General features: G+C 55.3%; 1 long non-coding RNA gene across 2 annotated transcripts; it reads right to left on the bottom strand.

Moving 5' to 3' along the window:
* Positions 1-199: 199 nt before the first annotated feature.
* LOC108397432 (uncharacterized) lies at positions 200-12,782 on the bottom strand. Of its 2 annotated transcripts, none has more exons than XR_012133615.1 (4): positions 6,873-12,782; positions 6,683-6,765; positions 5,701-5,840; positions 200-2,179 (listed from the first exon to the last, which is right to left on the bottom strand). It is a non-coding gene; the product is annotated as an uncharacterized lncRNA (long non-coding RNA). The 2 variants fall into 2 exon arrangements; XR_005053932.2 differs by lacking the exon at positions 200-2,179 and adding an exon at positions 3,168-3,296.
* Positions 12,783-15,127: the final 2,345 nt, after the last annotated feature.

Raw genomic sequence — 15,127 nt, 5'->3', positions numbered from 1 at the left:
CTCCACCGCAGCGCGGGGGACTGCGTCCAGCCGCCCAGGCCCGTGGGAACCCCGCTTCCCCCCACGGCCGCCCCAGCCCCAGCTTCGAACAGGTTCTCGGACGGGAGGAGAAGCAATCTCCTTCATATAAATGTTTAATCGGAAATTAATATTTATGAGGCTCTTGAATGACGGGGCTGTGGCTTTAATAAATATTAACAGGCAGTGCGGCTCGCCCCTTGCCCCCCACCCCAGGCCCGCATCAATACCGCGGCTCGCGCAGCATCCGGCCCTCACCGGGTCCCTCCGTCCCGTCTGCGGAGGGGAGGAGCCCGGCGGAACCCGCCCCGGGACCGGGGACCCCGCGCGCGGGTGAGCTCGGGCCCACGGTTGTCTGCGGGAGCCGCTTCCCGGCCTCGTGCCCAGGCCCCACGCGGCTGCGGCCCCAGGAAGCCCCCCAGGCCTGCGCTCTTCCCGCGGCGAGGGGGCTGCTGCCGGGACCAGGGGCGGGGACGCAGCCCGCGGAAGCGCCGGGGAGGGCGGGTTCTCGGCCTGGACGCCCGCGGGCGGAGCTCGGGCGCCCTCGCGTGGCCAGTGCAGCCGGGCGGCAGCGAGGCCGCGGGGGGTTGCGGGTGCGGCGGGTCTGCCGGGCGCCGCTGCCGCTGCGGCCCGAGCCCTGTGCGCCCCCAAGCGCCGGGCGGTGGTTCTGGGGGGGCCGGAAGGCCCCGCGCCGCAGCCCGCCCGCCGTGCGCTGGTTGTAGGATCCGTGATGAAGCCTGAGCGATCCAGTCCTTCCCGCACAAGTACACGCACACAGCCGGAAGCCCGACACCTGCGGCCCCGGGGTCACGTACGGACAGGTCAACTCAGCGTTGGGAAGAAACTCAGTTCGGAGACGCAGGGAATCAGTGAAAGGTGAGAAAGGAATTCATTAAAGCGGGAACAGCAGGGAAGCGGAGCAGCCCTGCTGGCGCGGAGAGCAAACGGGGGAGGGGAAGCTCGTTCAACTCCTGCGCGGCTCTGAGCACATCCCCTGCCCACGCCTGAGGCCAGGCCCACCCGGAGTCCGCTGGGATCTGCACCGCTGGGGACGAGGCCCCCACCACCCCAGGATTTGGGGGGAGCCACGGAGCGCTGGACGGAGTGAGATTACGTTCTGAGAACTTCCCAAAGCAAAGAAAGGGGATTTTTCAGGCAGGCTGCTAAGGGGCATGAGTGCCCAGCCGCAGTCCTGTTCCGAGCACCCAGGCGCTAGGAACTTGCCAGCCCAGGTCAGAGCTCTCAGCAGCCCCTCCCTACTTATCCAGAGTAGGACAGAGGGACACCCTCAAAGAAAGGCCAGCACAGGCAACCTCAGAGAGGAGACACGCTTAAGGGCTTGGGGTTTGGGGTTTCATAGGGCCTTTTGGGTAGCGGTCAGCATAAAGCATGATGTATACAGGTGATTCATAATTCCTTTGAAGTTTTGTCTTAAAAATGGGGTTATTTAAGTGAGTGTGTTGGCCTGGATCTTGGCATTCTTTATCCACATAGGTTCATTTACACTTCGGAGGTCTGTCTCCTGTCCTGGCTGCAAAGATACTTAATTGATTAAGGGGTGGGAAGAACAGTGTGTACATTAAGCTAAAGGATAAGCTGGGCATTGAGCACGTCTTTTTCACAGGCTGAGTAGGTTTACGATGGCATGACCCTCATGAGGAGGGCAGAGAAGCCCCTGATTGACTTTTCTTTATCTGGGGACTTGTCTTTCATCTGGAGAATATCCAGACATTCCAAGTCACTGCAGGCCTTTGAAACTTCAACTAATCATTAACTCACTAACTCTGTGGCTCCTTTCCGGCCCTCTGTCTGGTCAGATCTTCACACCCCCTTTACTGGGCTCTGCTGGCTCTGTTCTCACCCCACTCACTCATGCTTGTCTTCCTTCCTGACAATAGCAGGGAGAGAACAGGAAGGCAACGGGCACAGGATACGGGTACACAAGGTGAGAGAGACGTAAGGTAACGGGACACTGCAGCCGACAGGAGGAAAGCTCGCAGAGGCCACTGCGATACAAAAGCCTCAGTCCCAGCAGAGGTTGTCCAGCCAGCAAACCCCTCTGACGACCACCGTCCTTCAGCTGCTTGATGAGTATGTGGTGAACGTCCATCTTTAAACCACTTAGACTTGGAGCTTGTTACTTGCAGCTGAACAAACCATTCTAGAAAAAGGTAAGATAAGATACAGTAAGAGAAGATCCAATAACTGTATAATAGATGCCCTAGGAAGATAACATGGGGAATAGGAAAAATGGGGGAAAATATATATACTTTTAAGGAAAATTTTCCTTGTAGGATAAATAAGCCTGAAGATCAAGGTCCAGCATGGTGACTGTGGTTAGCGACACTGTACTAGTGCTGGTTATGTGTGAGAGCGCTCTCAGTGCACACACACACACACACACACACACACGCACGCACGCACATAAATGGTAACTCTGTGAGCAGATGATATGTTAATTAGCCTGAGTGTAGTGATCATTGTATTATGTATGTACTTGTCTAGTCATCATGTTCCATACTTTAAATATATGCAATTTTTATTTAGAAATAAAATGCATTTTAAATTTTAACAATAAAAATTTTTTAATTAAAAATAATAAAGAACATTTTTCTGATCTGAACAAAGACTTGAGGTCCTGCTTGGCTGACTGAATGCCTGGTCATAATGGCCACTGAACACCAGGCAGGAATAATAATAAAAGGACACAAAACCATCACAAGCAGGTGAAATCTCTGAACTCCAGAGTCGAAAAAGAAAAGCTGCCACTGTGAATAAACAGATTTCCCGTGAAGTGGGGCACGTCACAGCGACTCACTGGCCTAACAGACGATGGAGCACCATCTTTCAAAGGAAAATATCGTTCAGAGGAAAACACTGGGATCCTGGAACACTACCCCCAGGACAATTATCACTCAAAAGTGAAGAGGAAACAGTTCTGTCAGATACATGAGGACTAATAAAGTGAACTTTGTCTAGAAAAACAAAAGCATTCAAGTATATATGGTGGCAAAATAAAAAATTTAATTCAAGAAAGGAAAAAATGAAAATCAAGAAATCATGATGACCAAATAAATCAGGAAACATAATTATTCTTAACTATCAGTAATGCTGTCACACAGTTTAATGTGATTATTAAGAAAGGATCCCTCAAATAGTAGAAATTTCAGATAAGAAGTATTAACAACAGCTAGAAACTAAAATTCCATAAGGAGTCAGCCAAACAAGAGATGGGGACGAAAAGCCGAAGGATGAATGGCCTCTGGATGTCTCATCACCTTCAAAGGGAGGAAACAGACGTAGTTAATAGGTAATGTGGATGGAAAACATGCTTTGATTTTTTTTTAAGCATTTAAGGCTGACCATGAATAACATATAAATGGAATATGAAACCTCCACACTGACCCGTTGTCTATCCCAACTCCACTAGTCACCCACTCTGTGATGTTGGAAAGTTATTTCATTTCTTTTCTTTGCACCTGGGGAAAATAACCTTCGCCCAAAAGATAGTTACGGGGTTGGGGTGGCACATATCGACCGCCTCTGAAGGGGGTCTGTAACAAGAAGGCAAAATGACCCACAGTCATAGAATTAGGTGGCAGTTTAAGGCCAAATTTATAGTCAGCACAATGTGCTAAATTTTCCCAGTAAAAGACAAAGGCTCTCAACTTGGATTTTTTTTAAATACGACCATGCTGTTCACAAGAGATTTGTTTAAAAAAACAAATGACACACGTTCAATACATAAGGATGAACAAAGATACATCAGGTGAATTTTTTTAAGGCAGAACCAGTGGCAATATTAATATCCAAGTAGATTTTGAGGCAAAAGTATTAAAAGGAAGAAAGAGGGTGTTCTACCTAAAGGTGTGATCCACCTTGTTTGCAGGCCCCAGAGAAGGTTGGCCTCTGAGAAAACAAGAGACCCTGCGCAACCCTTCTAACTGAGCAGCAATGCCCTGCACGTGCACCAGTGGGGCACATGCACACAAGACCGCCCGCAAGGGGCCTCTGCAGACAGAGGGGTCTGCGTGCAGGGGAGCCAGGCCGAGCATCCCAGCACATAAAGGCAAGCTGAGGGGCCAGCAGTCCAGAACATAAGTGGCACAGAAAAGGAATTCTTATACGTAGTAGCAGTGTATGTGAGTAGAACATAAGCACTTCTCTGGAGGGCTTTCCAGAGAAACAGAACCAATACCGATAAGGCCTGTGTGTGTGTTTGTAAAGAGATTTATCGTAAGGAACTGCTTCATGCAGTTACGGAGGCTGCCAAGCCCCAGGTTCTGCAGCCAGTAAGCTGCAGACCCAGGAGAGCTGATACTGTGAGTCTCAGTCTGGAGCCCTGAGCGAAAGGAGAGCTCACAGCATAAGTCCCAGCCTCAGTCCGAGTCCAAAGGCAGGAGACCGCTACGTCCCGGGTCAGGACAGTCAGGCAGAGAGCATTCCCTCTTCCTCAGCCTTTGGGGTCCAGCCAGTCCTTCAGCTGACGGGGCGCGGCCCACCCACGTTGGGAGAGCACCCTACTTTACTCAGTCCACCAGTTCCGATGTTAATCTCACCCACAGAATCACCCCACAGACTATTTGACCAAATATCTTGGCACCCTGTGCCCCAGCCAAGTTCACATGCAAAACTGACCATCGCAGGTAGCCAGCCTGCCATCCCAGGACACCAGCTGGGGTCAGTGCACCAGGTTCTGAGTCCCTCATGTCTTGTCCCCATACCTGTGACCTCCCTGAACCATGAGGAGGCCAAGCTGCCCATCACAGCTGTGGCTGATTGCTGCCCCATCACAAGATCAGAGCCGCCGACAACAAACACTGCCTGGTATGTGAGGCTCCCCGGCCCCAGCCCACAGCCGCCCCTCCCAGGGGTCACCCCCACAGCTGCTGCACATCTCAGTGGAGAACCACGAACCATGGGCTTGGCAGCAGCAAACACTGAAAAGTCCCAGCATCAGAAGTCCCAGCACCCGTGGGATTTGGGGACTGAGCCCAAGAAGAAGTGTCTGCTGATTATTTACACCATCCCAGGAGCTCCAGTTGGGGGTGGGGGCAGAGGACAGCGGATCTTGGAGCGAGAGGCCCCATCAACCCCACTCAGGCATCACCTGTGCTTTTTAGCTTCAGAATTCTATTTACTGGGGTAAGTCTGGGATGATTGGTTTTGTTTTCTAAAATATTTAGGGAGCAAAATCCCACACAGAGTCTTGTAGGAAATTAAATTTAGAAATTAGATGCTAGGCTTGGCAGAGACCACGGAAGAGCCCCCAGCAGGCTGACATGTCCACTGAGGCCACATCACAGTTATTAACCTTTTGCCCCAAAACAGATGTGGAAAAGCTGCTAGAAAACCAGGGAGAATTTGCCAAAATGACAGTTACAGCAGGAGCCCAACACACCTTGCACAGCAATTGCCAGATCAAAAATGAGTGAAGGAAAAGGGACTATTAGTAGAACACATCAACCACTATAAATTAATAGGTATACAGACTTCCCCATCAACAAAGAGCATGTGTGAGAACTCCCGGAAAATCTCAATAGGTTCCTGGGGAAATCCTGTCAGCAGTGTCCCCTGAACATGCACCCAGAAAATGGAATTAGCAACGGATAATATTTTTTAAAGTCTAACCTCTCATCAGCTTGGTGTAGCAGAGTACATCCAACCCGCTCAGCCACTTACATGCCACTTCTGTGTGGAAGGAGGGCCACGCTTCCCCCTGCACACCTCTGCCCTGAGGGTTAAACGGGATGAAGCAGGTGACACACACAGCGTGGTAAACCTCAGCTGCCATCGCTGGTGGAAGGCAGGACACACTCCCTCTGAGTTGAAGAAGAAAGGAAACATCAAATTAGACTCTTGATAAATTTGGTAATGAAAACACTACATGTCAAAACCTGGGGGTGTAGCCAAAGTGGCCCTCTGAGGACAATGGATAGCCTTAGGCGGTTCGGACAGAAAGCAAGAAGAGGTAAAACTATGCTTCCCTCTAAGAAGCTGGAAGTAGAAAGAAACCGAGACTCACAAGGAGGTCCTGGTTCCTCCCTCTCTGTGCTCCACCCCCTTTGAGTGACAGTCCAGTGACACACTTATCACTGTATCATCCAGGCTTTTGCAAGGAACACATGACTTCTGCTAAACTACAGAAGGGACGGATCTGCTTTACTCTGGGAGTCAGCCCCAGGCCTCCTCAGTCCAGTTCACCCCCTCCTGCCCACCGGCGCGCAGGCAGGGGCCTGGGGCTGCCACTCCTTGAGGTCAGGGACGTGGGGAGCAGCCGTGGGGGCCCGGCAGCAGGACCGCCCGGCATCCAAAGCCTGCGATTCTTTCCCCAGCACTCTTCAGACGTTTCCTCGCCCTTTTACTAGGGAAAATGTCAAACACAAAGCGAAGTTGAAAAAATTGCATGGCGGTGCCATGTACCCCCCTCGGAGTCCACCAGCCATGAGGCGCCTCCGATCTTTACCCCTCCCCACCTCTCCCCATCCCTCAGCGGCCTTATTTTAACATATTTCAAAATAAGTTGCAGAGATGTGCCCACTCCGCTCCAGCTCTCCAGGAGACAGGTCATCACCTAACCAAAGTTCAATCTTTTTCCTTTCAAGGAAAAATGCACATACAGGGAATATTCAGCCATAAGAGGGAATGAAGCATGGATACTCACAGCACAGATGCTAAGTGAAAGATGCCAGTCCGAGGACTGCCTCCTGTAGATCCCATTCATATGAGATGCCCAGAATAGGGGATCTATAGAGACGGGAAGTAGGTTAGTGGAGGCTGGGGCTGGGGGGTAGAGGGTGGGGAAGGGCCAGGCCATCCGAGCTGCCTGTCCATGACTTCTAACAAAGGCATACCGCTGATGGGACTTCCGGCCACCGCAGGCTGGGTCTGCCTGTTCCAGAACTCCACATCTGAGGGATGATGCCAAAGGTGTTCTCTTGTGTAGGTGTCTTGCTCAGCACAATGGGTTTGGGATTCCCCCATGTCGTGGCATGTAAGCACAGTTAATGTTGACATTTTGAAAATAAGTGTTAGATCAGTCTTTTAAATGTATACAACAAAAGCTAAACATCATTGTGATCTAACCACCCCACCCCCACCCCCGTCATCAATTCTAAAAGGGCAGCTCTTTAACGGGCATAATTCTTTCCCCCTTTTCCTGCATCAGCATGCCACTCTGCCCACAGAATTTTGCCCTAATGGGATATATTTTGTGCTTAGAAGACTCTCATTGATCAGTCATCATACTTTCCTGCAATTAAAAGATGTACACAGACTGCAATGTCACTTTTTATACTTTTTGTTCTCTACTTCAGGAGGCCCTTGATCATCTTCAGATGTTTCTGCTGGGTTTAGTCATGTTTACAATTTTTAGCTCACAGCTAATCAAAATCACAGATTTATCTTTAAGTAATTTACATTACCCATTTTGTTTAAAAGTTGTTGGAGAAAGTACATTTCATTGGAAATGCCTCTCAATGAAATGGATGAGCTGTTCTCCTTTTAACTCCCGCCCCCTCTGATGAATGTTACTTATTTTTTGAAAGATTCAGCCCTCAGTATTGAATTTATTTCTCCTTGCTGGGTTTTACAGATGTCAGCACTGAGCGACTCTGTTCACCCAAGTACGTACATGCGGCCAAAGGGATTCTGTTACAGCAGTTCCAGAACTCGCAGATTCAGCAAAAATGACCGTTGAGGTGCGCGGACTTGCAGAGCCACCTGCCACCGGTGCTGGCGGCGCCTGTGCAAGTCAGGGTGCTGAACTTCGCTCCCCAAAGCTGAGCGCTCCCGCTCAGCCCGGGGAGGCCCTCCCGGCTGTCTCGGGCTTGGAGACCGCCACCCTGCACCCCCGCCCTGATTTGGGGCGACCCATGGTCTAAGACAAGACGGCGACGCCGCCTCTCGCCACCAGAGGGCGCGCCTCGCCCCCGAACGGCTGCGGAGCCAGCAGACGGTCTCCCTGCACCTGCCCTGGCGGGGACCGGCGACAGGGGGGCTCCCCCAACCTGCTGGGGGTGGGGCTGGGGCCGCTGGGGCCCTGGCGACTGGCTCAGCTCCTCCCTGCCGCCGGCTCCCCATCTCCCGGTGGAGTGGCTTGGCTGCGGGCACTGGCCAGCCCCCGGCTCTCACTGACCCCTCCCTCGAGCAGGGCCCCTGGGTCTGGGAGAATGGGGACCTCACGATGGCCTGGAGCGCTGGCCAAATGTAGGGGCCCCATAGCTAGGTGGATTCCCCCCATAAGGGAGGGGGGGCCCCTGCTAGGACCCCCACCTGGCTAAGGTCCTGGGGGCGGCCTGGGGGCGGGGACACCTGATCTACCTTCAGGCCCTCCGCAGAGCGGCTGCCCCCAGGCTCCAGGGGAGGGCGTCCCATGCCCCTTCAGGGAACAACTGGGCTGCCCAGAGCAGGGGAGGGGTCCCCACCCCTGGTGGCCACCCAGACAGAGCCCTGGTGCAGCCGCTGGGAGCTGTGACCAAGCCATGGCCGTGTCCTGGCCTCAGATGGCCTGTCCCACCTGCAGGTAACAGTGGCTGGTGGGGTCGAGGCCGACCCTCTGGCTTGCAAGCCAGAATCCCCCCATCCTAGCCTCTGCCAGGGCACGTGGGGGTCCTGAGTTCCCTCGGGCTCCCCATGGCTCCCACCCAGCTGACAGCAGACACCCCAGGCACAAGGCCTGTCAGGAGGAGGGTGGGGTGGGGGTCCTGGAGCCCATGAGCGAGGCCCCAGCCACCCTGCACAGCAGCCATGGGGCCACCAGAAGCCCCCAGCCCAGAGGGCCCGAGGGCCCGCCTCCCGGGGGCACAGCAGATCCGACCCCCACAGCCCAGCTCCTCCCAGAACCACCTTGCCGCCACGGGTCTGTCTCCCCCTCTGTGGAGAGAGGGTTTTGATGGCTTCTGATTGGAAGGCCAGCAGGTCCTTGTGGTGCCAGCACACAGTAGGTGCTCAGGATGGTGCTTCTCCTCCCCACCTCCCGTGCGGGACACTGTGCAGGAAAGCACAGCAGGCTGCCCATCACCACCACGCCAGAGGCTGTCAGTGGCCATCTGACAGGACGGGACCCTTCACGCCAGGCCCCGACCTGGAGCTCTGCCAGCCAGGGAGCTAGGGGCCTCGCGCAGGGGTCACCGGGCTCACCCTGAGGACCCCCTCCAGGCCCTGGGCATGCTCTGGGCAAAGTGATCGAGTCCCTTCCTTTCAGCCCGAGGGCAGCGGGCAAAGAAGCCTTTGTACCAGGATGGAAGACATGCCTTGGAAAAGGCCCAGCATGGAAACCAGAGCTGGCCTGGGGCCTCGGGGCCCCTGGGTGCTGTCTGGGAGTGGGGGCTGGCAGTAGTCTGAGGCCTACCTGGCGCCTGGGAGGGGGTGACAGGCCAGACTCACTGGCAGGAGGAGCGAGCACCCCGTCCTGGAAATGTGAGCAGAGCCAGGTGGGCAGAGACACTACAAGGGGACCCCACTCCCTGAGAGCCCCGGAGCCCACCCCAGCCCAAAGAGGGGCTTCCTTGCCCCCAGAGGCCTCTCCCAGCTGTCCCACAGCCCTGGCCTTCTGAGCGCCTGGCAGGCCAGGTGCCCAGCATGCCCCCACAGGCACCTCCCTCCTCCCTCCCTCCTGGGTGCTGACTCCTGCCAGCTGCCTGGGGGCACTGGGCAGTGCCTCTGGAAGCCAGCTGGGGCCTGCACCCGGGAGAGGCCAGCCAAGCCCTCAGGACTGACAGGCAGGGGCAAGTCGTCCTTCTCTGGCCAGAGCCCCCTTACCTTTGGGGGCAGAAAATCCCAGAGGCCCTGGGAGAGACCCAGCTGCAGGACCTTGCCCAGCAGCACAGGGTCAGTTATCAGGGACCAAGTGGACACAGGGTGCGCAGGGCCCACAGCCCTTCACAGCCACCCCACCAGGTTAGCAGGGAAGCCCCTAGCTGGGAGGCAGGGGTCTGGGTCCCTGGCCGCCCCTTCCCAGCCTTGCCCACCTAAGATGGAATGGAGGGCAGCCTTCCAGAGCCTCTGGAAGCTTCCAGGAGCCCAACACATAGGCGTTGCTTATGGAGATGCTGCCCCCATTGCTGACGGCCCTGGCTTAAGCCTGCCTGGGGAGGCCAGGTTCCAAATCACTGACCCCACAGCACGCAGCTCCACGCCCCCCAGAAACTGCTTGAGGCGGGCCTTGTCTCCTCGCTGGCTGTCTCCTGTCTGGGGGCACCTGGTGCACGAGCGGCACGCCCCGCCCGGCACAGAGAGGACATTGTGTCCTGGAAGCCGAGGCCGTTTACGAGTCTGCTCACCTGCTGGCCTGCCCCCTCGAGCCCACCTTGTGTGGACTGTTTCCAGGCCCTTCTGCCTCCCGCTCCGTCTCCCAGGAGCATGGCCACAGAGGGGTCCCTGCCCCTCAGGGGGTTAGAAGCCCAGAGAAACTTGGGGTCCCTCGGCGGTGGCTTTAGGTGACTCCAGGACCCAGGACCCAATCATTTCACAAAAATACGTCTCAGTGTCGGTCGTTCTGGGTCAGCTTTCCTGAGTACGTGGTGTGGCCTTTCAGTATAGAAATTTCAAGTCTTTTTATGTCACACAAGTTGTCTTGGATTTCAATTTTTAGCATTTGCTCTGTTCCAGAGCTTTGCTTTTTTCCCAGGAACTCCTATTACATCTATGTCGGCTCCTTTTCTTTCTTTCTGAACACCTTGATTGAGATACGATCTACAAATCATTTAATTTACCCATTTCAAATGTACAATCCAACGGTTTTTAGTGTATTTGCAAAGTGGTGCAACCAGACCATCGGCATAACCCACACTTAGGACATCACAATTGCCCCAACACGTGGCCTCCTACCTGTGGCAGCCCCCGCCCCCGGCTACCACGGCTCCACTTTCTGTCTGTGCAGATTTCCTGAGTCTGGGCACTTCGTGAAGTGGAGTCACACGACACATGGCCTCCTGGGACTGCCCGCTCCCACCTAGTGTGATGTCTGCAGGATCCACTCATGCTGCCGCCTGTGGCCGGACGTCAGGCCTTCGTATCGCTGAACAACAGTCCATCACATGCCACACAGGTATACCATCTTCTGTTCATTAGCTGATGGACACGTAGGTTGTTTCTACTTTGGGTCTATTATGAATAATAGTAAGGCTGCTAGTAAGGCTCCTGTTTTTGTGTGGACACAGTTCTCAGCTCTCGTGGGTAAATGCCAATCGGATGGAAATTGTGCTACTGCCTGGAGGCACTGCCCAGCTGTCACCTCAGCAGCTGGACCGTGTGGCCCTCTCCGGAGTCCCCAACGAGGGTCCCAACTTCTCCACATCCTCACCAACACTTGTTCTTCCCCACCTTTTTATTATAACCATCTGGTGGGTATGAAGCGAAATCCTGTTGCCATTCCGATTTGCATTCCACTGATGTTGAGCATTTTGGGCCAGAAAGATACCTTTTCTTGGAGAAGCTTCCACTGGCTCTGTGCCTGCTTTCTGCATTTGCCATTTTCTCTTGAATCCTTTCCATGTGTTTCTTCATTTCTTTTTTTCTCAAAATGCTTTCTTTTGTGTTTATTCACTCCATGTTCCCTCTGGCTTAATCTTGGTTTCCAAAATAATTTTCATTTTATTTCTAATTCTGAGTTATATTGTCTTTTCATGTTCTGCATCCTTTTCTTTCTGTCTTGAAGCCTGTTTTGGGCTGCTCAGTAGTGTTTCTGTCTCTGTGACAGCCAGCCTCCGGGGTGGTGCGTGAATCCTCGGCATCCAGCGTTCCTGCTCACACATGGCCTCCGCCCACCCCAAGACCGGGCTGACGGCTGTGATAGGCAGCACGGGGGGCACTGCAGTGTTGGCTCCTGGGCTAGGTCATAAAAGGGACCACACAGAAGGCACGCCGTGGCTTCCTGGAGCATTCACACTGGGGGAAACCGGCAGCCATGTCGTGAGGGCGTCCAGCAGCGTCGTAGAGATGCACGCGGATGGCCCTGCTTCGTGCCATGGGAGCTGGTCACCTGGGAGGTGGACCTTGAGCCCAGCCTTTGGAGCACAGCAACCCAGGCAAACACCTGACCGCACAGGAATCCAAGACCCTGCTTCCCAAGTGTGCCGCTCCTGAAGGCGATCCCCACATCAGGTGGTCACCAGTTACTGATCTGAACCGCTAAGCATGAGGGTGACTTGTCATGCGGCACAAGGCAACTGATACAGTCAATCTGTGGGCCCCTTGCTAGCTGCTGCCTGTCTGCAGGGATGTCACTCTGCTCCTGGTCCTCTTTTTCTCAGAGCTCCTCTGCACGGGACCCGACTGCCTCTCGGCTCTGCCGCTCACTCGTGTAGGAAATCGGGGTCCTGAGCTTCGGGATGGAGGCATGACTTCTACGGTGTTTCCAGATCACAGCCTCGGGCTGTCCAGGATCGGTGGCTTCACCACACCCCTGCTCCTCCCGGGCAGGGCTCCTATCCGGGTCTCTGTGCTTCCCGATGGGGTCTGACCCCAGCACGTCCTCCTCTGAGGTCTGCTGCCCCTCTGTGGGGAAGTTGGGGTTCCTACGGCCAGGATCCTCACTGAACTTAAACCACCTGATGCTGTAACGAGCCTGTTGCTGGGCTGCCGCTTCCACACCTGTAGGCAATGAGCTATTGCTGCGCTATACAGAGAGCTCGGCCCAGTGCTCTGGGCGGAGGCAGAGATGCTGGTGCTCAACCTACCGCCGGACAGCAAGCAAGTAATAAACCCTTTCACACCCCCAAGAACGTTTTGCTGTCGATTCCTTTGGTCACAGTGAATCCATAGCGAACTTGCCCGGGGCTGAAACCCATTGGCAGGACACCCTCCCACCCACCCCACCAGGTGTGTCAGCCCCTCCGGGGGTTGCGCACAGCAGGCTCTGATGGGTCCCAGCAGACCCCAGCCAGTGTTCTCCCCAGCCGCAGCCTGCTGCCATTTATCTCCTCTATTATGTCACTTATTTCAACAGCCATGGTTGTTAAATATTATATTTCCACTAGGTTCTTTTCTTTACTGTTTTTCCCTGCACCTATTGATAATGCCCTCCGCCTACTTACATGAATCTAACCCACCTGTTTTATCTAATTTCCTGTCCTTATGCTCATTTCTATTCTTGGCCCCTCTGTTCCACCAACGATGCTTCTCACCGTGCGAGCTGCTCATGGCTCCTTCCCCAGGGTCCTGCCCCTGCAGCCTTGGGGCCCAACTGGGACCTCGGTGGCCTCGGGGTGCACATGTAAGCAGCCTCGTGGGCAGCCTCAGGCAAGGGTGGCCCTGAGGCCACCAAGGTCCCAGTTGGGTCCCAAGCTCTGTCCCCCTCTTCCGCTGTCTGAACCGTTGTGTGTTCTCTGCCTGAGAACTCATGCCCGCCTCTGGTTCTGGCGGGCTGCCTTGTGCTCGCCCCTCCTCAGAGCCCAAGGAGGGCAAGGGTGTGCCTCCCCGGGATATGGTGACCCACAGTGAATACATATTTCGTCTTCGTTCCCTTCCTGATAGAGGACAAGTAAGACAGGGATGTCTCCTGTCATGTTAATGAGGTGACTTTAGAAAGCCCCTAAGGATGGGGACTGGTTGCCAGGGGCCCCAACCATGTGATTAGAGGGTTGGACCATTCAATCCCAGCCCTCACTCCTGGGGAGAGGAGAAGGCCTGGAGGGAATCCAGCACCAGTGGTCAATGATTAAATCAATCAGGACTATGTAACGAAGCTGCAGCGAAAACCCCAAAGTGGTGGGCTTGGGGCTGGGAGGCCCCAGGCCAGGCAGGAGGTGCAAGCAGCAGTGCCCAGGGAGCACGGCGGCTCCACCCTTCCCCGCACCACGCCCTCCATGCTTCTGCCATCCCGCCATTCACGAGCTCTATGCTTTTATAATAAAAGGTGGTCTAGTAAGTAAAATGTTTCCCTGAGTTCTCTGAGCCACTCTAGCAAATGCATAGACCCCGACAAGGGGGGCTTCATAACCTCTGATGAGGTGGTCGGTCAGACGCACAGAGGGCAACCTGGACTTGACTGGCATCTGAAATGGGTGGCAGTGGTGGGGAGCAGGGCTGTCTTGGAGGACCGGGCCCTCAGCCTGTGGCCTCAGATCACACACCCCTGTGTGGCCACTCACCCAGCGAGCCCTCTGGTCAGGCCCCCCCTCTGGCCTCCCCTCCTCACTGGGGCTCCTGGGTCGGTGATCCCCCCTTGGGCTCAGAGACGGTGGGGGAGGCGGTGGGCACTAGCAGCTGTCATGGTGTCCTCAACCCCTCACAGCAGCAGGGCCACCTGCCGTGCCCGCGCTCTGCAGCCTGGCTGCGGGCGCCCTCCCACCTCCTACTGCAGTGGCCCCCCGACCCCTCCCCTCCTGCGCCACTGCACTCAAGATCCCCAGGGCTTTCCTGCTGGAGTCCTGCTGCTTTGTACACCCCCTTAACCCACCCTGGTTTCCCTGGGTTGACTGGGGGTGAGCCTGCATCAGCCATGAATACAGACGTGATGGGGAAGACAGGCCCCCGAAAGCTCTGCCCCCCTATTCTGCTGTCTGAGCTGCTGTCATATGACACCTTAGCCTCAGCAGAGTGGGCACCTGTGGCTGGTCAGAGGGACCCCCATCCTGAGGCGGGCATGGGTGAGAGAGAAGGTGGGGCTGCGACCACCCCCTGCCAACACACACCCCCCTTCACTGCCTCCTACCCCTCCTACTTGGAGATCCCCATTAATTCCTCACCCTGACAGGAAGTAACCCTCCGGCTGACCGGGTGCCTTTATCACCAGGCAAGGCTACACTCGCTCCATTTCCAAGAGGGAGCCCTCTGCCCCCCATGACCCCATGACCCCATGCCCCCATGCTCAGGGTTGGGCCCCTCCCTTCTCGGAGGTGCCCCTAGGCCAGCAGCAGAAGAGAAGCCTGGCCAGGCTGAGGGCAGGGCTGGGCCTCCAGGAAGCGAGAGAGCCGAGTCCCCAGGGGAGGTCCCCAGGGCAGGGGCTCCTGCTGTCCCTCTGCGGCCCTGCTGCGGCCGCACCCAGTGGGCTCTCGTGTCCCCCAAGCTCATCTGCTGAGTCCAAACTCCAGGGTGACTGTATTTGGACGTGGGCCTGTGAGGAGGTAACCAAGGTCAAGTGAGGTCAGAGGGGGCAGCCCTGACC

This window comes from Manis javanica, chromosome 8 (genome assembly GCF_040802235.1).
Source record: "Manis javanica isolate MJ-LG chromosome 8, MJ_LKY, whole genome shotgun sequence".
Lineage (NCBI taxonomy): Eukaryota > Metazoa > Chordata > Mammalia > Pholidota > Manidae > Manis > Manis javanica.
Note: the sequence above shows the minus strand (reverse complement) of the source record. Positions and strands in the feature narration are given on the sequence as shown.